General features: G+C 44.5%; 1 long non-coding RNA gene across 1 annotated transcript; it reads right to left on the bottom strand.

The window, feature by feature from the left end:
* Nucleotides 1–838: 838 nt before the first annotated feature.
* On the bottom strand, nt 839–3,093 carry LOC141729478 (uncharacterized). Its single transcript, XR_012580981.1, has 4 exons — nt 2,963–3,093; nt 2,281–2,344; nt 1,508–1,583; nt 839–1,390 (listed from the first exon to the last, which is right to left on the bottom strand). It is a non-coding gene; the product is annotated as an uncharacterized LOC141729478 (long non-coding RNA).
* Nucleotides 3,094–10,174: the final 7,081 nt, after the last annotated feature.

The raw sequence follows: 10,174 nt of genomic DNA on the forward strand, positions 1-10,174 counted from the left end.
TTGTTTTGTATCTGTATGACGATTAGTACGACAGGGCTCTGAGGGATGACATGGCAACACAGAATTAAAAACTCCTCGATAGGATTACATCGACGTCTAGGAAAAGACAAAAGCCTATCACCCTTCTGAAATCTGCTTTTAATCCAAAGCACACGGATTGTCAGTATACTGCACCTTCCAGCTTTTCAAAGCAGCTTACTTCTGAAGATCAGGAGACATTAATTTGTACAGAAACAATGGGCAACCCCCAGACTAATTTAAGCACCACTCTTTAATAGGGGATCTGCCAGCGTGCCAGTCCAGCTTCAAGTGCGCTTTATTTCAGTCTCACATCCCCACAAAATTCTTCTCACATCTTCCAACCCTGAAATCTTATTTTTCCCTAAGGCTTCTCATCATTAGCAATTTCCAAGTAACATGGTATTTTTACAACATTCAAAAATGTCATGCTGGACTGTGCTAGAGAGTAATCTGCAAATATAAGCTTAGCAAAGATTGAATTGACTTGTCCAGAGAAAAAACCTACAAGTGAACACCCACACCTGCCTACAAAGAGCTAACAAGCCCCTGGCAGCTACCACATCAAAGCACAGTGGATGTTTCTAATAGAGGGTAAGGATAACAATACCACCTTTTGTTCGCTCCAGCTTGTTTTCCCTGCAGTCATATTTTGCTTCTTATGATTGTTTTAGTCTCTGTATCTTTTTGGACAGCACCGAGCCTGAGAACAAGGATACGAGAGTCTTTCCCTGCCATAGGGAGAGAACCAGGAAAACAGTTAAAAAAAGAACAGGGTACTTTAAAATTCATACTTCCAGTGAGAAGCAGCGCCTAACAAACAGAACAAAAGCAAACAAAGCACGATAGCTCCCTGGGGACAGAAGACTTATAAACCCTCCAGGATTTACGACCAACCCCTTCAGGACAGCAGCCAAGTGTCCCATGAGGTGGTGCTGCACCAAAGAACCACCTGACAGGTTCCAAAGAGTGAAATGCACAATATTTTGCAAAGCCGTAAAATCTTGCAAAATAACAAAAATACAATAGATATAAACTACAGGGCAAGAGTACAAGTGTTCGCTTTAAGAGCTGGAACCATCCAGGTGAGCACCTGATAACTGGATCCTCACCAGAGTTTGAACCCTTCGGTACACAGAAGGGTTTTCCCCAGAAATTTCACAGACTGAGTTTTGATAGAAGTACACTTGCCAGATCCTCAGAAGCATCACCCATTCTCCAGGTGTCTGGAGAGAACTGCAAATGGCTCTCACGTAGTTTGAGCTAGTTCTCCAAGGTCTCAGGGTGAATTTCACCAGATGCAACCAAATCGGGCAACTCCCAGTGGGACAGAAGGAACCCAAAGTTTGGGTAAGCAGAGCTGCAGCAAATACTGAGGAAACAAACATAACAGCGTAAAAAACAATAAACCATCCTTTTTTTTTCTCTTGCTTTTGTTTTTTTCTTATTCAGATCAGCATAGCAATTAAAGAGAAGGTGAAAAACTCACCATTACTGAACATTTCATCATCTGTAAGCCGAGCATCCTTAGCATAGAGGACTCCAAAGTTAAAATTCACCGATCCCTGGGAAATAAAACCAAATATTGTATGATAAACAGTCAAACAGCAGACATAAAAATTTGTTTCCTCTAAGGACTTTCAGGTATGTATGAATCTTTGCATACATCCTACACATTAGAACATACACTTTATACCATCACCTAATACATAATATTTTACCTTTAAATTTTGATAGTATAGCATGAATTTTTAACTTAAATTGGCGATCTATTATTATTAAGTTGGTACTGAAAGTTATTTCTGCTGTTACATTCAAAAAAACATTATTTTTTTTTTACTGTAATGAGCAATCGATTTCAAAGTCATCACAAGCCCATCAAAATACAAAGCTGTATTCACTGGATGGGTCTGTGAGCTAGAAGTAGTTAGGCTTGTACTTCCCTCTTGTTCTTCCAGAACCGATAAATCCTGTCAACAAAACCAGGATCTTTAGCCCACTGCTGTGAAAGATTCTACAAGGATGATGGTTTGATTTGTGTTTACAAGTTTTGATTTGAAATGGCCAGTTCAATGGATAAAGACAGTTTAAGTAGTATTACGTTACTATTATTATTATTTCTATTATTATTTTTACTATTACTACTACTATTATTATTACCTGCTACTGGAAGAAACAAACCAGTCATACCTATACTTAATTACTTTTATTTCCAGAAAATAATAAAGTGAAAGAACCAAACCAAAAAAAGTCACTTCCTACCTTTCATATCAAGGGATGAAAAATTTCTCTTGGGCTCTTCTCCAATTTATCAAGACTCATAGCACTGAAAGGCAAACAAAACAGTGCTTTATAGAAGGGCAAGTGCACATTTCAAGGCTGAACCACCAACCGATTGCAGTGACAGCACTTACAACACGAATCGTTCCGAGAGCCTCTGTTAAATGCAATGTTCTGTGGAACTGCCATTTCTTTCCCAAAATACTAACTTCCAACACTTCCTAAACGTATTAGGTATTTTAAAACAACAGAAGTTAGTGAGACACTATGTGGAGGTCAGGTTTAAATTTATTTCCTTCTAAAGCACAGAGCTCTGTTCCATCACCCTTCACTTCGGCTCTGCACTGAATCACGGTGAGCATTTGAGGAGTGCTCAATAACCCATTCTATTTCTCTCTTTTTCTAGTTCTCTCTATTCCTGAATAATTAAAGACAAGTCCAATGAAAAATGACAAGTTCAGCATCAAAGTCACACTTTTTCCCTTTGTCTGGTCAAGAACAGGCTCTAAATCCACTTAGTGCTGCCTGCAACGATTAAGACGTGCAAAACCATTTTTACATGTTTTATAGGTTTATCATAAAAGGCACAGAACGAAAGCTCTGAATTACAGGAAAAGGTACACAGTCAAATATCTAAAGGGATCACTTATTTGTAAATACATACCTTGATAGAGATCGCACTGAGAACGTTTCTGTGGGACTCTAAGGGAGTCATATTTTCTGAGTACCCTGTAAACAAGAAAAGCTAGGATATATTACAGGACATACCCACTTTTTCTACATATTCAAATAGGATTTTTAATAAAAACAACTCAGTTGAAAAAGAAAGAAGAAAACCCAGGTCGTTTTACTCAGCTATATTTACTCCCGATTCAGAGAAAAAAAAAAAAGTCACGGGTGCTGCAAAGAAAAAAAAGTGAACCATAAACGCCTACAGTACAATTTTAAAACAAGTGCTTGGATAAAAGAATCTCATGGAACGTGAAGTAGAAAAAAAGTGAAACCACTATCAGACCTGCCTATTTCCTCACCTTGGTACAAGAAAATCCTAAAAGCAGTATAAAGTCACTGCCTAAAACCGGTCATGGGATGTAACCAAGAACAATTTAGGCATTTGCTAATCTAGACAAAAACCTTTTCTGGATGCTAGTGTCAAATCACAAGTTTTGTCTTTCAGAAGCCCGACAATGCCGGAAAGCATTTTCCCTGGGGCTCGGGAGGGCAGGGGCAGAAGGGGATGAGTTTGCAGATCGCACCTGTGCCATCGGAAGGATACAGCCCGCCTGCTCCCTGCGCTGGGCATTCTCCCAGCCATCTCTGGGTTTACCGCTCAGCGCCGCTCCATCCGTTTGCATGGCAGAAAGAGCCTCGAGCACTAGCGCAGGCAGCAGCCCAGTCACTCCGGCGATATCGCAGCGCTCTCTGCTCGCAACGCCCAACACGCGGCGGAGCCGCCTCCGCCCGCAGCACCGGCAGCAGCCCGAGGGAGACGGCTGCAGCTCGGGGGCTGCTGCGCCTCCGCCAGCCTGAGGGCAGCCGCCCCACCGGGACCGCGGGAGCACCCGGCGCCGCTCGCCCGGGGAGGCTCCTGCAGCTCCCGGCCCGCGGCAGCAAAGCACCGCCTCGCCCTCCGACATCGCTACCGCTCAGTATGGCCGAAGAACCGGGCCGACGCTCCTTCCGCGCTGCTCAGCTCCGTGCGGGCGGCCAGACGGAGGTTTCGCCCCTCCGGCGTCGCCGCCGCGGCGCCGTCCCGCGCGGGACAGGGGCCGGGAGCTGCCCGCGCACAGCCCCGCGCGGCCGCCTGGCACGCCAGCCACTCATGTGCCGCGTCAGCCGTTGCGTCACACGCCTCGCCGGCAGCAGGGCCTGCCGGGAGTTGTAGTCTCGGGCTGACAGCCACTGCTCCGTCCTCCGCCACCGGGAGCTGCAGTCACTCCCGGGCATCAAACGGGTCCTTCGCCCCTGGGCGGGGAAGGACCTGAGGCAGCAACGCTCCTCCCGAATGCCCTCTCTTTTTCGCTCCAACTCTTTTTTCCTTTTTCACTCTGCTTTTCACCCCTTCCCTTCCCTCTTGTGGTCCTGATTCCTTTCCTTTCCTTCCCTTCCCTTTTTTCTATTTCTGATCTTGGTTTTCCTTTCTAGCTTTAGAGTAAAAAAGCAGCAGTAGAAACTTTCAGGCTACCTGGGAGCAAAAAAAACCTCCAAAACGAAAATGATTTAAAGAAAACTATTTATTCCCTGGGACCCTGAAATCTTCTACTGCTGCACATGACATAGAGCTTTTATTCCTTCTTATAGAGAGTTGATATTTTATACTTACTTTATACAGCGCCCCCTGCCGTGTGCGCCGGCGCACTGCAGCCCCAGCGCTCCCTGCCGTCTGTCCCGGCGCACTGCAGGCACAGCGCCCCCTGCCGTGTGCCCCGGAGACCTGCAGGGAGAGCGCTGCGGCGTCGTTCGGTTCTGTTTAAAGAAACTCGGCTCAATTCGTCTTGGTTCGGCTCTTGGTCTAAACTCGTTTCAGTTCGGTTCTTCGGCCGAACTCGGCATGGTGCGGCTAAACTCGGTCATATTCAGCACATTCTCTAAATGCGGCCAATGTCGGCTCCACTCGGCTTTTGGTTCCAGTCGGCTATCATCGGCTCTTGGTGTACACTCGGCTGTTTTCGGCTACCCTCGGTTCTTCGGGTAAACTCGGCTATTTTCGGCCACACTCAGCTCTTCGGGTAAACTCGGCTGTTTTCGGCTACACTCGGCTCTTTGGGTAAACTCGGCTGTTTTCGGCCACACTCGCCTCTTCGGGTAAACTCGGCTATTTTCGGCAACACTCGGCTCTTCGGCTCAAGTTGGCTGTTTTCGGCAACACTCGGCTCTTCGGCTCAAGTCAGGATTTTTCGGCCCGGCTCGGCTCGCTGAGGGCGGGAGAGCGGCCATGAGAGGACCCCAGCGCAGACAGGCCAGGTTTACCCAGATGCCTGTCACAAACCCGCAGAAATACGCCCGCCCGCGGCGACGCTGAGCCCACAGCATATATCGGATACGCTTCAAACGCCACAGAAAAATCCGTCGGGGCCGCCATGACGTCGGTATTCCATGCAGGCAGTTCACTTACACCCACCGGGGTCCTCCACTTCCCCGCCATCTCGAGAAGGTCAACGAAAAGTCCGAGACACCCGTGACACGCCACTCCCTACATGGCGGCCTCTCGCCTGCCTGCCGGCACACGGCTGCAGTACCGCGCTCTGCCCACAAGGCGGCAGCACTGCCGCCCGCCCCAGACGGGGGCGCAGCGCGCCTCGGGGCTGCGGGCAGCGAAGGCGGCAAAAAAGAACAGGGGCGACCCCAGCCAAAAACTGCTCTGAAATAAATGCCAAAAACCTGCCTCTTAGCCGACGTGACCAAAACAAGCTCCGTTCCTTTAAATGATATTTATATAAAGTTGATATTTCTGTTTTTCCTATTTATATTCAAGTGCATATTTATAGTGGACACAGATGCAGTATGTAATTTGTACAGTATATTATGTCTATTCCTTATACTATATTACGTCTATTCCTACTAATAATATTTATTTATCTTTTGTGTTTTTATAAATATTTTTATGTATTGATTCTATATTTATATTTTTGAAATTCTATTTCTAGAACACGTTTATTATTTAAAATTAAAATCCCTTTCTAACTCAATAAATACAAAAAACCCTTCTTTTAAACTATATTGAAATATTTTTAAATTTATAGCTTGCATGACTATATTCAAATTTATATTTATAGTTTATATTGATGCATTATATTCATAACTACATCTAATATGCATCTTATCCAAAAATATATGGGAATTATTTTTAAAATTATGTACCATATATGCTGCTACCCCTTATTTTTCCTTATATTTCTAATTTTTATAGAAATCTTTAATGTGCTTATGATGTATTTCTATACTTAGATTTCTACCTTTATAGTATTTGTATTTGTAATTTTTACACTAAAATCCCTGCTTTGGCAAAGAAAAAACAAAACCATCCATTATTTTAAGCTACCCTATTTTTTTTTTATCTTTATATTTATCATAATATACAACAAATGATAGATATATCACATCCGTGTACTATATTTATACCTACTTCATATCCATTTCCTATAATATATTTTAATAAGATATATACAGTATTACTTGTATTATATATTAGATCAATTTATGTTATTGTATATTTACAACTTATTACTAATTTTTTATATATCTGCATATAGTTGCAATACATTTCTATATTTGCTTTTTTGTTTGGGTTGTATTTCCATTTATATTCTCTATTCATATATCTGTATACATACACAATGCTCTATTAAAAAATAGAATAACTAATTGCAACATATAATGACTTATGTTCCATGTTAAATTTTAAAAATTGACCGAATATATAAAAATAACGTTGGCTCATTCCCATTTCTACACATCTATTTCTTTTGTTTCAATATAGTGAGAGTTATAATTGTATATTTAAAATCCAATTCCTAAATGAAATGACAGAACAAACAGCATCAAATTCCCACCAATATCTTCCAAAAACATCGAGACACCTCCAACAGCCAAACAAGCGTCAGAGAAAAAACAAAGAACACTCTTGTCAATAACAATTCTCATCACGACCGAAAAATGGAACCAAAAGAAAAGAAAACCCTATAGAAACACACACAGCAAATTACAAAAGGTACTAAAAAAAAGTCAAACCAATCTTCTAAACTCCAGACAGTGCCACTCACCCTGAACGTTACTAAAAAAAAAAAAAAACCGACAAAATTCTACCTCTACGCTAACTCAAAGAATAAACAATCCTCTGTAAAAATAACTTTAAAAACTGAACTAATTAACAAAATGGAAAACATCTCAACCGCTAAAAACTAAGAAATTAACTACCCTAGTAAAAAACAATTTAAAAACCCACCATATAAATACCCATGTTCCCAAAAAAAACCCTGATAAACCATACTCAAATACATTAAAAGACAACAACAACAACAAAAAAGAAAATGAAGAAACCAACAACAAGAATAATCCCAAAAACCAAATGAACTTAAATCTGCAACAAAAATATTATTCCCAACTAAATAAACCCATAGTGCCTCAAGCTATCAAAATAAAAATAACGCCTAGAAACAAACACAAAGACTAAAGACAAACGTAACCATAAACAATGTCTTCCAAATTACCCGCAACCATAAAACATACACTACAATCAAACCAACCAAATAAATAAAAGCCCTGGAAGACGATAAACACATATGCAATTGTCGAGATTAAAAACCCGCTGCTATGAACGACACGACGCTACCTCAAAAGCCCACCGAAACAAACACTACCCGCTCACACCAATAAAAGCCACCTCAACAGAATTAAAATCCGAACCGCTGCTTCGCGCTACGACCCGTAAAAACCATTGCGCGCCCTTCTAAACATAACACCCCGGCAAAAAAACCATATCCGACTACGAAACCCAATCCGAAACTAACCTTTATCATCCCCACCGGCACCGAGAACCGCACCACTCAGGAAGAACACCGTAGCCCTTAGCGTACACCCGCTGCAAACCGAGCACGACGATGCAATCAATGCCGACAAAGCGCCTCCGAACCGCGGCACCACGCCAGCACTGCGAGCAGCCGAAGCCCGCGCTCGCTGCCGGCCCCGGACGGAGCGCGGCTCCCGCCAGGAGAGCGGCTCCTCCGGCGGCTCCTCCGGCACACGGGGCTGGCGCCGGCCCGGAGAGCCGCGCCCGCTGCCCCTGCCCGGCGGGGCCGGCACCGGGCCCGGGGGTGGCGGCGGCGCCCGAGCCCCGCGCCCGGAGCGGCCGGAGCGGCCGGCACCGCCCGGGCCGCCGCAGCAGCGCCCGCGCCGCCTCTGCCGCCCTTGGCCGGCCCGGCGCGGCTCCCCTCGGCTTGCACCGGCGCGGCTCCCCCACCGCCGCCCTTGGCCAGCCCGGCCGCGCCAAATCCCCCATGCGCCCCGGCAGCTGCCCAGGCCGTGCCAGCGCCACTCCCGAGCGGCAACATTCCGGCCCGGGCCGCGGCCACCACAAGCGCCCTCCGATGCAGTGGCACGGCCCCATTGCAGCCCTGCAAACGCTGCCACAGCTGCAGCTTCCCGCAACCGAAGCCCGAAACTGACGCCGCAGGCGGGGCTCGCCTCCCTTCAACAAGGGCAAAGAAGTGTCCTCTCCCCTTCAGGTTCGTCCCCTACGAGAGCACAAAAGAAGGGGCGCTCCTCAAATGAAAGCCTTCGACTGATGGCAAAGGGCCATTTCCACCTCCATTCAAACCCTTGAAAAGGAGGGACACCACGGCTGCCCCCTCCATTTAAACCCTAGGGTGATGAAAATGGGGTGGCTGCCTTCAAACCAAACCCATAACACCACAAGAATACTTTTTCCATTCCCCTTCAAATAGAACGCAGGGATTCCCTGTCAACCCCGGGATACCCCCAACAGCCTGGAAAAGGCAGCTTTTCCTGCAATCAACGCCCTTAAAACCACAAGTGAAGAGGGATCCCCTCAGTTCAAACGCAGACAATAAGAGAAGAGGAGCTGCGTCCTTCTCCATAACTCCTTTTGTCCTCATAAGCTGCACTTTTGTTCCTGGGGAAGCGGGGAGGGACTGGCAAGATGAAATTGCAAAGGGGAAGGACAAAATTCCCCGCTCCAAACCCACACGGGCTCACCCGTTCGGCTGCTGCTCCCCGGCACAAAGATTCGTCCCTCGGCACCTCCTTTAAGCGATGCTTGGACATATCCAAGCGCGAATCCAGGTGTTCCCCCCGACCCTGGGAGAAGCTCTCGCAGTCCTTCCGTGAGACAGCGCCGGGAGCGCCCCATAAACCCCTCCACTCAGCAGCTCCGTGCAAAAGGGAGCTGAGGCACAGCCTCCCCTTAAAACAGCCTCGCCCCGGCAGGAGCCGGCCCCTCATCATCCTCACACTCACACCTGGGCTGCTCCGAGCCACCATCATCTATTTGTCACATTTATATTCGCTTTTAGATTTAGAATTTATATTACTGTATAATATTTATTATATTGTATATTACATCTCTTCATGTTACTTACATAGATTTCTATTTCTTTTTAAATTCATAGTTTAGTATTACATCTTTAGATTTTTATTATATATTTCTCTATGCCAATTTAGATTTCTATAGTACTTTATTATTTAAAATAAAACCCCTGCCTCTAACGAAAGAAAAACCATAGACACCCCTTTATTTAAACCACATTTAAAATTTTAAAAATAATTTTGTTTGTCGTAATTCTATTTACATTTACATTTGTAATTTTCATTTATTATATTTTTAGATATCTTATAGATTGGAGAGAATACCTTTTTATATAATAATAGATATATTCTTTTTACACAACATATTTCTTTTACTTATATTTACGTATATTAAATATTTCTCGATATCGATATATATAGGATATAATTGGATTTCTATTTTTATACCTTTTATGAAATCTCCAGCCTATACCCCAATAAAAGCCAAACAATCCCCAATTTATTTAAACTATATTTAAACATCAATCCTGTCACGGCTGCATTGCACAGCAGTGCCCCGAGCTAATCTGACACTTGTTCATCTCCTGTACCTGAGACTGAACCCGCTCACCTTGATTGCACCTGGCAAAACCTTTTTCGTACCTTTTCCTGGCATTTCTTGGGTTTTTTCTTGCATTTTTGTGGCCTCTATTGCCTCTCTTTCTTGCCTTCTTTCTTGGGGCTTTTCCTCCCTTTTTCCTTGACTTTTTCTGGCATTTCTTGGGTTCCTTTCTTCGTTTCTTCTTGCCCATCTTGGGGTTTTTTTTTCTGTTTGTTTCTGGGTTTTTTTTCC

Source organism: Zonotrichia albicollis, chromosome 7, assembly GCF_047830755.1.
Source record: "Zonotrichia albicollis isolate bZonAlb1 chromosome 7, bZonAlb1.hap1, whole genome shotgun sequence".
Classification (NCBI taxonomy): Eukaryota; Metazoa; Chordata; class Aves; order Passeriformes; family Passerellidae; genus Zonotrichia; species Zonotrichia albicollis.